This window comes from Vulpes lagopus, chromosome 1 (assembly GCF_018345385.1).
Source record: "Vulpes lagopus strain Blue_001 chromosome 1, ASM1834538v1, whole genome shotgun sequence".
Classification (NCBI taxonomy): domain Eukaryota; kingdom Metazoa; phylum Chordata; class Mammalia; order Carnivora; family Canidae; genus Vulpes; species Vulpes lagopus.
This window is the reverse complement of record NC_054824.1, coordinates 47,857,692-47,869,879: the sequence shown is the minus strand read 5'-3', so window position 1 is coordinate 47,869,879 and position 12,188 is coordinate 47,857,692. Positions and strand designations below refer to the sequence as shown.

Genomic DNA, 12,188 nt, shown 5'->3' with positions numbered 1-12,188 from the left:
ATATTCTATATCATACAAAAGCAAGCAAAGACTGTTAATTGCAGAAAGGGCCTTTGAGGATTTCTTTGGCCTTGCATGTTATTCTTAACTTGGGCTGCTCCTTTTTTCTCTCCACCAAGAGGTTTAATTTTTCAATATGTGGCACTATTGGTATAAAGTATGCCTCATTAGCTTGTGGGAGGTAGCTAGTCTTCATTAATTCAGTTCTCACATCATTTGCTTTGCACACAGTCATAATTAGCTTCCAAATAACTTAGGTAACTTCAATAGATTTATGACTACAATTTTACTCTATATGTGCTTTTTTACTCCCTTCTTCCTTTTTTTTGATATTGTATAGAAATTAAAATTTAAAAGGACAAAGCTACTTTGGGGAGTGATTTGATGTTAACATTTTTGTAATGCAATTGTCTTATATGATTAATGCACAGTGATTTTAGTATTTTGTAATTTTCATACCCTGAAAAGTCTGACAAAAAGGCAAGCAATTGATTAAAAAAACCTGTTGAAAAATATTTTAAACTATAAATTCAAACAAAGAAGAAATCCAAGCCTCATGCCATTTCAGATCCTTTATGTATGGCTTCAATCTATTTTAAAACATATTAATGTTATACTTTGAAAATACAGTTTTCACAAGGGGGTTATACCACATGAAAAAACAAGGCCATGTGTTGATACTGACAACCTGGTAGACAGAAAACAAAAAAATGATCAGAGTAAGTTTCAGCTCCTTCCATGTAGAGACAGAATGTTTTTCTCTTTCTCCTGAATTTGGGCTTAGCCACATGAGTTCTTTGGCCAGAAACCCTTAGTAAACATGAGACAGAGACATGAAGAAAGCTTGCACACTGTAGCATGCTCTTTCCTGTTGCTTTTGAAACCCCAAGAAGAAATCTGGCCTAGTCTGCTAGAGGGTAGATAAATGACTCAGTAACTTTAGGCACCAAACCAAGTGGCACACTTGTGAGTAAAGCTACCAGATCCCAACCTAACTGACAGTTGACTGCATCCATAGAAGCGAACTCAAAAAACTGCCCAGCTGAACCTAGCCCAAATTATCAACCCACAGCATCATCAGTGAATGAGCTAATGACATCTTTCTAAACCTCTAAGTCTTAAGATTATCTATAGCACAGCAAAGCCTATTGATAAATTGAGATTTTTTTAAGGCAAAACAGATATCAAGGTCTCTCCTCAATAATGACCATAATTTTAGAATCAATTAATCAATTAAAAAAATGGTTAAAATCACCATGGAAACTGCCCTATGATATAGCTTGAATGAACCCACCTCAAAGCAACTAGAATACATTCATTAGATAGCCACTGAATATTCAACATGATAAATATAGTAATAGAGAGTAAGAACTGAATATAACTGCTATACTTGAGAAGTTTATAGTGCAAAATCTCACTTCTACAGAAAAAAAAATCAAGAACTTTTATCTAGCTCCATGTCCATTAGGACATGATATATTTAAATGTTTATTAATCTGCTAAAATTTTATTTTGTTCATGAGGGGAATGATATGATTTTTAAGAAAAGTAATTCTGGCATTATAATGCACAACAAATAGAAATGGGGGGAATCTGCTGTTAGAGATAGATGCCTGCTAGTGTTTTTCAGTAACCCTTGCATGAGGAGGATAGGACCCAAACTAGAATTATGCTGTTAGAAAGGTCAGAGAAATAAAAAATATAAAAGACATTTCAAAGGAACATAATGGAATTGGAGATTTACTAGAATTAAAAATAGATATATTTTCTCCTGTTTCATTAACAGTAGCAAACCTAAGAATATAGAATTATAATATGAAGACAATATAATTATCAGCCTAAAAAAAAAGACCACTCACTGAAAGTTAAGGACAAGACTTTGCTGTTTAGAAGAAGTGCATTGCAAGAAGGAAGGAGAATGCCCAACAACCAGATGCTGGGAGCCAGCATATCTCAGTTCCTTAATGCATCACGATTAGGGCTTCTTTTATCCGGTCTTTATAGAGTAGGACAAAATTGAGACTAAAAGAGAATCAATGACTTGTTCAATATCTTTCAGTCAATAAGTGGAAGACCATACTATTGCTTCAGCAGTCAAAGAATGCAAATGAAATAAATAGCTCTTGAATATATATTTTTGGACAGAATGTAAATTTTCTGAGCCACACAGCCCCAATCACTATAAAATAGAGTAGAAGCATGAAGCTTAAATATATTAAATATATTAATATTGAATCACAACATCCCATAGTATAGCAATAGTATTCCTCAATCTGAAGTTTTTTGAAGTTCTAAAGTAAAATAACATAGCATAGGGTATGTTGAAAATTGTTCATTGTCTAGCTAACAACCTTCATTTTTCAGCACAGCATATTCAAATAACGTGTACTTTAGTTTAATGCTATGTCCTAGCACTGAATAAATAAAAATAGAATTATAATCCTAATTTTACTATCAAATAAGTTATCTGATAATTTAATATATAATTCTTAAATTCTCAAACTGAGAATGCAATCTTTCTAATAAATATAGATACAATTTATAGGATGTGTTTTAATAATGTTGACTAATTGTTCCTAAACTATGCATTCTTCATCTAATTATTAAACTCATTATTATGTACAAAGACATTTCAGATGTTTTATAATGAACCCAGACTGTAGAAGCAAAACTATATCAGAAAATATCAGTTAGAAAAAAGAAAGAAGAAAGGAAAGAAGAAAGAAGAAAGAAAAGAAGAAAGAAAGAAAGAAAAGAAGAAAGAAAGAAAAAGAAAGAAAGAGAAAGAGAAAAAAGAAGAAAGAAAGAAAGAAAGAAAGAAAGAAAGAAAGAAAGAAAGAAAGAAAGAAAGAAAAAGAAGAAAGAAAGAAAGAAAGAAAGAAAGAAAGAAAGAAAGAAAGAAAGAAAGAAAATATCAGGTTTGTGGAGTTTTTTTATTTGTCTGTAATTAGAAAGACCTTTTATTAAAGAGGATAATCATGGTAATTTTGAAACATGATTTAAAAAGACAATATAGATGACTCCAGTTGACATTAGTACATTAACAGTAGACATCCAAAATTTTCTGGGTCAATATTCCTACTGACTCATGAAGGAAGGACTCCAGTCCCTGGAAAGATCCCCTGCCCAGGAATTTGTGGGCATCCTTGTAAGGCAAAGAAAAAATCTGCCGTTATCTGTTCCCAACTCTTCCTTCTAGGGGGATGCCTTCCAGCATGAAAATCGCTAGTCACTGCCATTGTTTCATGTGCCCTGTGAAATGTCTGTGCCCATGTCAAGGTGCCACCTTCCTGTGTTCCAAAGTAGTGGGTCCCTGAAAACTCAGAGCTTTGCCCATTGTTGAGGTTGGAAAGAAGTCCTTCCCACATGTTCTGTCCAGTGCTCTATCATCATCCTTGGAGAAACCTAGCTCCTCCCACAGGTATCATGCAAATACCTAGTATTTCTCATCAAAGCAGCTCCTTCAGCTTTTTCCTCCACCTCACTCTATCAGTGCTCAAAACTCCAAATGTGCTGTAGCCATTCTGCTCCCTCCTTGGTTGATATTTCTTCCACCTCAGCCTGAGGTGCTCTTGCAATTGAAAAAGAAATTCTTTCGGGATGCCTGGGTGGCTCAGTTGGTTAAGCATCTCCCTTGGGCTCCGGTCATGATCCCAGGGTCCTGGAATCAAGCCCTCCACCCCAGTTGGGCTCCCAGATCAGTAGGGATCCTGCTTCTCCCTTCTCCCTCTTCCTCTGTCCCTCCCCCCACTCATGCTCACATGCTTTATCTCTCTCTCTCTCAAATAAATAAAGAAAATCGTTTTAAAAAATAAAAAAAAATATTCTTTCTGCTTTAACCTAAAACAAAATCTCTTGGGCATATCAATACATGCTAACAGATGTCCTCATGGGTCACCAGCATATTGGCTCAGCGAACAGTAAGAGGCTTATTGTCTATTTGAGCTGAGCTAGGATACACTTTAAATGGTTACAGATTGAAATTATTTCTATAATTTAAATGTAACAGAACAAAAACTTGAATCATAAACAGAAGTATAGTTAATAACATGATGGTACATGCCAGCATCAAGGGATTAAATATTAGCCAGAAATACTTCTTTCTCTATTTATTCATTCCTATTAACTAAACGAAAATGAACCACTGTCTGAAATTACCTAAAAGAGGGCCATTGGCTATTTCAAAAGCATAGCCTAGAAGTGATGAGCTGACACATTTTAATAAACCTTCTTTATTCTCTGAATTTGGAATTCACTGCCTGCTTGGTTAGTTGGTCTCATATAAATCCTCTTTTCTTTGGATTTACTTTCTGAGTAAATGCTTGCTACTTTCTGTGAGAATTCTAAAGCTTTTGAATGAGCTTTGGGGATAAAATACAAAAAAAAAAAATCATTATTTTCCCCATATCCTTTTTTAAAAGACCAAGGTAATTTGTTTAAAACAGAAAGAAGTACTTTACTAGAAGGCAAATTATGAAATTACTAAAGTGAATTGTACTGTAAACATGCATATATGCATGTATAGAAACAACCAAACAAAAGCCTAAAATATAAACTTCTCAAAAAATTTTGGTAGCTTTGTGTGTGTGTATGTGTGTAACACACACTGAAGAAAACCTCTTCTTAACTCTCTTATGTAGTATAATGTATTTACATATATATTCAAATTCACCAGGGATAAGGAAAGGTTTTTTCCAGTGTGTCTTTTTCAACAGTAGAGTTTACATATAATTCCAAAATTAAAGACAGTCTTTTTGTTTTTTCATTCAGATTAATGGACTCAGCAGTAATCAATTCAAAATGCAACATTTCTCACTGATTAGGTCCATTCAAGTATGTAAATATTTATTTGCTACAAAAGTTTAAAAATCTATCCTCCAAATGAAAACAGTTGCAAAGGAAAGTTATCTTAGAAAGTAGCTAAATATTTTTCTGGGAAAAACAGGTTATTTTTAAACAAAAAAAATAGTAATATCAAGACATTCACAATATAAAAAAGCAGACTGTGGGCCTTTTTTATTAAAGATGAGTTTCAAGGAACTATAAAAAAATAATACGACTTGTAAAGTCCAGAATTTTAGAACAAAAAGGAAATGGACCTCATGGTCATGCTTGCATCAAAACTGACTAAAATGTTGTATCTAAAAATAAAATGACAGTATTTCAATGAACTTATCAGGAAGTTTATAAATAGAAGCAGAAGTTGATACAATTTGAGACAACAGAATAAATACCAGATAAGAAGTCTGGTATAAGTCTGTGGTCAAGAAAGTATTAAACATTAAAAAAACTTTACATGTGCTTTAAAAATACACCTTGTCCTAAAAATCCTATACCAAAAAGCAAAGAGAAAATGTTCAGGATAAGTAACAGACATCTTCCACTTGTCCTTTCCCAGAAAAGAGTGAGAATCCATTGTAGGGCTATACCATGGCAGAACTGATAAATAGGTATAGGTCCCACTATCTGCCCATAAATTCTACAACAGGGCACAAATAATTATCCATATTCTACTTAGAGAAACTAATTAAGGAATGTCCAGCAAACAAAAGTTAACTAAAAGTATGCCAACTCCTATTCAGTCTCCTGAGAAAAGCCCAAAAGATAACAGTCTTTCCTAATGAACAGCTAAACATCTGGGTTAATCCTTTCTCAACATTCACTGCCCCCTTCCTTACTGCTCCAAAGGACAGCACTCACTTCCCCTAACTTTCCTTTTCCCACTCTCAGCTTCCAATCCTCCAACATCTTCTCCCATTCATGCCCTCCATCCTTATACCATGTTACACCATCTCCCTCCCAGGCATGACCACAGGGATTTCCACTAGAACCCACTGGGTCAGGACTACCAGGGAAAACTGAACATCTTCCAAACTCCATGTTATCATCCTTTGCTTCATGTGAAAAGAAGCACACAGAGAAGCCTAGGAGGTAAAGGTGTTCTTTTAACTGCCTTGCTTGTGAGAAAGTCTCATGAGGAATCCATACAGATTAAATTTATGCATATTTCTCATCTCAGAATCAGACTTCTGTACAAAATTATAAAAGAAGTGCTTAAAAGAAAGCACCAACATTTGGTTACAAGGAACCCTTCTTACCTTACCATATTAGTAATACCATATGGTATTACCTTACCATACCATCATAAGCATCATATGCATAATGATGTCCGAAATCAGGATGGAGGAAGAGTATTTCTTTTGATTATTAAAATTAACATGAGTATGCTTGGGAAGTTGATTCAAAGTCATGCAGGCGACTAGCATCTAGGAAAGGTATCTACTTCTATAGGAATGGTGTGGAGGAAGGTATGACACAAGAAAACCTAAATGAAAAAGTCTCTACTAAAGTGGAAATGGATTCAGAAAATGAGCTACTGAGGGGAGGGGCAAGACGGTGGAAGAGTAGGGTCCCCAAATCACCTGTCCCCAACAAATTACCTAGGTAACCTTCAAATCATCCTGAAAATCGACGAATTCGGCCTGAGATTTAAAGAGAGACCAGCTGGAACGCTACAGTGAGAAGAGTTTGCGCTTCTCTCAAGGTAGGAAGACCGGGGAAAAAGAAATAAAGAAACAAAGGCCTCCAAGGGGGAGGGGGGGGAGGAGCCGGGCTGAGACCGGGGTGAGTGTCCCCAGGACAGGAGAGCCCCGTCCTGGAGAAGCAGGAGCTTCACCAACCTTCCCGGGCGGAAAGGGGCCCGCAGGGAGTTAGAGCAGGACCCAGGAGGGCGGGGATGCCCTCGGGCTCCCGGGGACACTAACAGGCACCTGCGCCCCGAGGACAGTGCGCTGAGCTCCCTAAGGGCTGCAGCACGCAGGGCGGGACTCGGAGCAGCTCGAAGGGACTCGGGCAGAGGAAGAGGCTCCAGGCGGAGGGGGCTGGAGGGGGCTGCGCGGCCGGGAGCGTGAATCCAACAGCGCAGGCCCCGGAGCACAGGGCGCCGGGACACATCCCAGGATTCGGCCTCCCCCCGGGACAGGCAGAGGCTGGGAGGGCCCAGGACAGCAAGGATGCTCCTGCCCTGAGCTGAGCAGATTGGCGGCCCCGCCCCGCAGCCTCCAGGCGCTGCAGACTGAGAGCTCCGGAGTTACTGCAGGAGCCGACTCCAGAGCTCCAGAGCTGGTGGCCGCCACTGCGGTTCTTCCTGCTGGGGCCTCACGGGGAAAACAACCCCCACTGAGCCCTGCACCAGGCAGGGGGCAGAGCAGCAGCCCCAAGTGCTCACACCTGATAATCAGCACAGCAGGCCCCACCCTGGAAGACCAGCTAGACGGACCAGTTCCAGGAGAAGTCAAGGGACTTAAAGTATACAGAATCAGAAGATACTCCCCTGTGTTTTTTGTTTTTTGTTTTTTGTTTGTTTTGTTTTGTGTTTTTTTTTCTTTCTTCCTTTTTGATTTCTGATTGCTTCCCCCACCCCCTTTTTTTCACCTTTCTTTTTCTTTCTCTTTTTCTTCTCTTTTTTCCCTTTTTTTCTTCTTTCTCTTTTTTCTTTTTCTCTTTTCTTTCCCTCTCTCTCTCTCTCTCTTTCTCCTTTACCCATACAACTTGTTTTTGGCCACTCTGCACTAAGCAAAATGACTAGAAGGAAAACCTCACCTCAAAAGAAAGAATCAGAAACAGTCCTCTCTCCCACAGAGTTACAAAATCTGGATTACAATTCAATGTCAGAAAGCCAATTCAGAAGCACTATTATACAGCTACTGGTGGCTCTAGAAAAAAGCATAAAGGACTCAAGAGACTTCATGACTGCAGAATTTAGATCCAATCAGGCAGAAATTAAAAATCAATTAAATGAGATGCAATCCAAGCTAGAAGTCCTAACAACAAGGCTTAACGAGGTGGAAGAAGGAGTGAGTGACATAGAAGACAAGTTGATGGCAAAGAGGGAAACTTAGGAAAAAAGAGACAGACAATTAAAAGACCATGAAGACAGATTAAGGGAAATAAACGACAGCCTGAGGAAGAAAAACCTACGTTTAATTGGGGTTCCCGAGGGCGCCAAAAGAGCCAGAGGGCCAGAATATATATTTGAACAAATCATAGCTAAAAACTTTCCTAATCTGGGAAGGGAAACAGGCATTCAGATCCAGGAAATAGAGAGATCCCCCCCTAAAATCAATAAAAACCGTTCAACACCTCGACAATTAATAGTTAAGCTTGGAAATTCCGAAGATAAAGAGAAGATCCTTAAAGCAACAAAAGACAAGAAATCCCTGACTTTTATGGGGAGGAATATTAGGGTAACAGCAGACCTCTCCACAGAGACCTGGCAGGCCAGAAAGTGCTGGCAGGATATATTCAGGGTCCTCAATGAGAAGAACATGCAACAAGAATACTTTATCCAGCAAGGCTCTCATTCAGAATAGAAGGAGAGATAAAGAGCTTCCAAGACAGGCAGGAACTGAAAGAATATGTGACCTCCAAACCAGCTCTGCAAGAAATTTTAAGGGGGACTCTAAAAATTCCCCTTTAAGAAGAAGTTCAGTGGAACAATCCACAAAAACAAGGACTGAATAGATATCATGATGACACTAAACTCATATCTGTCAATAGTAACTCTGAACGTGAACGGGCTTAATGACCCCATCAAAAGGTGCAGGATTTCAGACTGGATAAAAAAGCAGGACCCATCTATTTGCTGTCTACAAGAGAGTCATTTTAGACAGAAGGACACCTACAACCTGAAAATAAAAGGTTGGAGAGCCATTTACCATTCAAATGGTCCTCAAAAGAAAGCAGGGGGAGCCATCCTCATATCAGATAAACTAAAATTTACCCCAAAGACTATAGTGAGAGATGAAGAGGGACACTATATCATACTCAAAGGATCTATCCAACAAGAGGACTTAACAATCCTCAATATATATGCCCCGAATGTGGGAGCTGCCAAATATTTAAACCAATTAATAACCAAACTGAAGAAATACTTAGATAATAATACACTAACACTTGGTGACTTCAATCTAGCTCTTTCTACCCTCGATAGGTCTTCTAAGCACAACATCTCCAAAGAAATGAGAGCGTTAAATCATACACTGGAACAGATGGATTTCCAGATATCTACAGAACTTTACATCCAAACTCAGCTGAATATATATTCTTCTCAAGTGCACATGGAACTTTCTCCAGAATAGACCACATACTGGGTCACAAATCGGGTCTGAACCGATACCAAAAGATCGGGATAGTCCCCTGTATATTCTCAGACCATAATGCCTTGAAATTAGAACTTAATCACAACAAGAAGTTTGAAAGGACCACAAACACGTGGAGGTTAAGGACCATCCTGCTAAAAGATGAAAAGGTCAACCAGTAAATTAAGGAAGAATTAAAAAGATCCATGGAAACTAATGAGAATGAAGATACAACCGTTCAAAATCTTTGGGATGCAGCAAAAGCAGTCCTGAGGGGGAAATACATCGCAATACAAGCATCCATTCAAAAGCTGGAAAGAACTCAAATACAAAAGCTCACCTTACACATAAAGGAGCTAGAGAAAAAAACAGCAAATGGACCCCATGCCCAGCAGAAGAAGAGAGTTAATTAAAATTCGAGCAGAACTAAATGAAATCGAGACCAAAAGAACTGTGGAACAGATCAACAGAACCAGGAGTTGGTTCTTTGAAAGAATTAATAAGATAGATAAACCATTAGCCAACCTTATTAAAAAGAAGAGAGAGAAGACTCAAATTAATAAAATCATGAATGAGAAAGGACAGATCACTACCAACACCAAGGAAATACAAATGATTTTAAAAACATATTATGAACAGCTATACGCCAATAAATTAGGCAATCTAGAAGAAATGGACGCATTCCTGGAAAGCCACAAACTACCAAAACTGGAGCAGGAAGAAATAGAAAACCTGAACAGGCCAATAACCAGGGAGGAAATTGAAGCAGTCATCAAAAACCTCCCAAGACACAAAAGTCCAGGGCCAGATGGCTTCCCAGGGGAATTCTATCAAACGTTTAAAGAAGAAATCATACTTATTCTACTAAAGCTTTTTGGAAAGATAGAAAGAGATGGAGTACTTCCAAATTCGTTCTATGAGGCCAGAATCACCTTAATTCCAAAACCAGACAAACACCCCACCCGAAAGGAGAATTATAGACCCATATCCCTGATGAACATGGATGCAAAAATTCTCAACAAGATACTAGCCAATAGGATCCAACAACACATTAAGAAAATTATTCACCATGACCAAGTAGGATTTATCCCAGGGACACAAGGCTGGTTCAACACTCGTAAAACAATCAATGTGATTCATCATATCAGCAAGACAAAAACCAAGAACCATATGATCCTCTCATTAGATGCAGAGAAAGCATGTGACAAAATATAGCATCCATTCCTGATCAAAACACTTCAGAGTGTTGGGATAGAGGGAACTATCCTCAACATCTTAAAAGCCATCTACGAAAAGCCCACAGCAAATATCATTCTCAATAGGGAAGCACTGGGAGCCTTTCCCCTAAGATCATTAACAAGACAGGGATGTCCACTCTCACCACTGCTATTCAACATAGTACTGGAAGTCCTCGCCTCAGCAATCAGACAACAAAAAGACACTAAAGGCATTCGAATTGGCAAAGAAGAAGTCAAACTCTCCCTCTTCACTGATGACATGATACTCTACATAGAAAACCCAAAAGCCTCCACCCCAAGATTGCTAGAACTCATACAGCAATTTGGTAGCGTGGCAGGATACAAAATCAATGCCCAGAAATCAATGGCATTTCTCTACACTAACAATGAGACTGAAGAAAGAGAAATTAAGGAGCCAATCCCATTTACAATTGCACCCAAAAGCATAAGATACCTAGGAATAAACCTAACCAAAGAGGTAAAGGGTCTATACCCTAAAAACTATAGAACACTTCTGATAGAAATTGAGGAAGACACAAAGAGATGGAAAAATATTCCATGCTCCTGGATTGGCAGAATTAATATTGTGAAAATGTCAATGTTACCCAGGGCAATTTACACGTTTAATGCAATCCCTATCAAAATACCATGGACTTTGTTCAGAGAGTTAGAACAAATTATTTTAAGATTTGTGTGGAATCAGAAGAGACCTGAATAGCCAGGGGAATTTTAAAAAAGTAAACCATAGCTGGGGGCATCACAATGCCAGATTTCAGGTTGTACTACAAAGCTGTGGTCATCAAGACAGTGTGGTACTGGCACAAAAACAGACACATAGATCAATGGAACAGAATAGAGAATCCAGAATTGGACCCTGAACTTTATGGTCAACTAATATTCGATAAAGGCGGAAAGATTATCCGTTGAAAGAACGTCAGTCTCTTCAATAAATGGTGCTGGGAAAATTGGACATCCACATGCAGAAGAATGAAACTAGACCACTCTGTTGCACCATACACAAAGATAAACTCAAAATTGATGAACTATCTAAATGTGAGACAAGGTTCCATCAAAATCCTGGAAGAGAACACAGGCAACACCATTTTTGAACTCAGCCACAGTAACTTCTTGCAAGATACATCCACGAAGGCAAAAGAAACAAAAGCAAAAATGAACTATTCATCAAGAATAGGGACTTCATCAAGATAAGAAGCTTTTGCACAGCAAAGGATACAGTCAACAAAACTAAAAGACAACCTACAGAATGGGAGAAGATATTTGCAAATGACCTATCAGATAAAGGGCTAGTTTCCAAGATCTATAAAGAACTTATTAAACTCAACACCAAAGAAACAAACAATCCAATCATGAAATGGGCAAAGACATGAAGGGAAATCTCACAGAGGAAGACATAGACATGGCCAACACGCACATGAGAAAATGCTCTGCATCACTTGCCATCAGGGAAATACAAATCTAAACCACAATGAGATACCACCTCACACCAGTGAGAATGGGGAAAATTAACAACGCAGGAAACCACAAATGTTGGAGAGGATGTGGAGAAAAGGGAACCTTCTTACACTGTTGGTGGGAATGTGAACTGGTGCAGCCACTCTGGAAAACTGTGTGGAGGTTCCTCAAAGAGTTAAAAATAGACCTGCCCTATGACCCAGCAATTGCACTGTTGCGGATTTACCCCAAAGATACAGATGCAGTGAAATGCCGGGACACCTGCACCCCGATGTTTATAGCAGCAATGTCCACAATAGCCAAACTGTGGAAGTTGCTTCGGTGTCCATCAAAAGAT

General features: G+C 38.5%; 1 pseudogene; it reads right to left on the bottom strand.

The window, feature by feature from the left end:
* The window catches only part of LOC121486646, a 56,939-nt pseudogene extending 51,059 nt beyond the window's left edge, over positions 1–5,880 (bottom strand).
* Between the last annotated feature and the right edge of the window lie 6,308 nt (positions 5,881–12,188).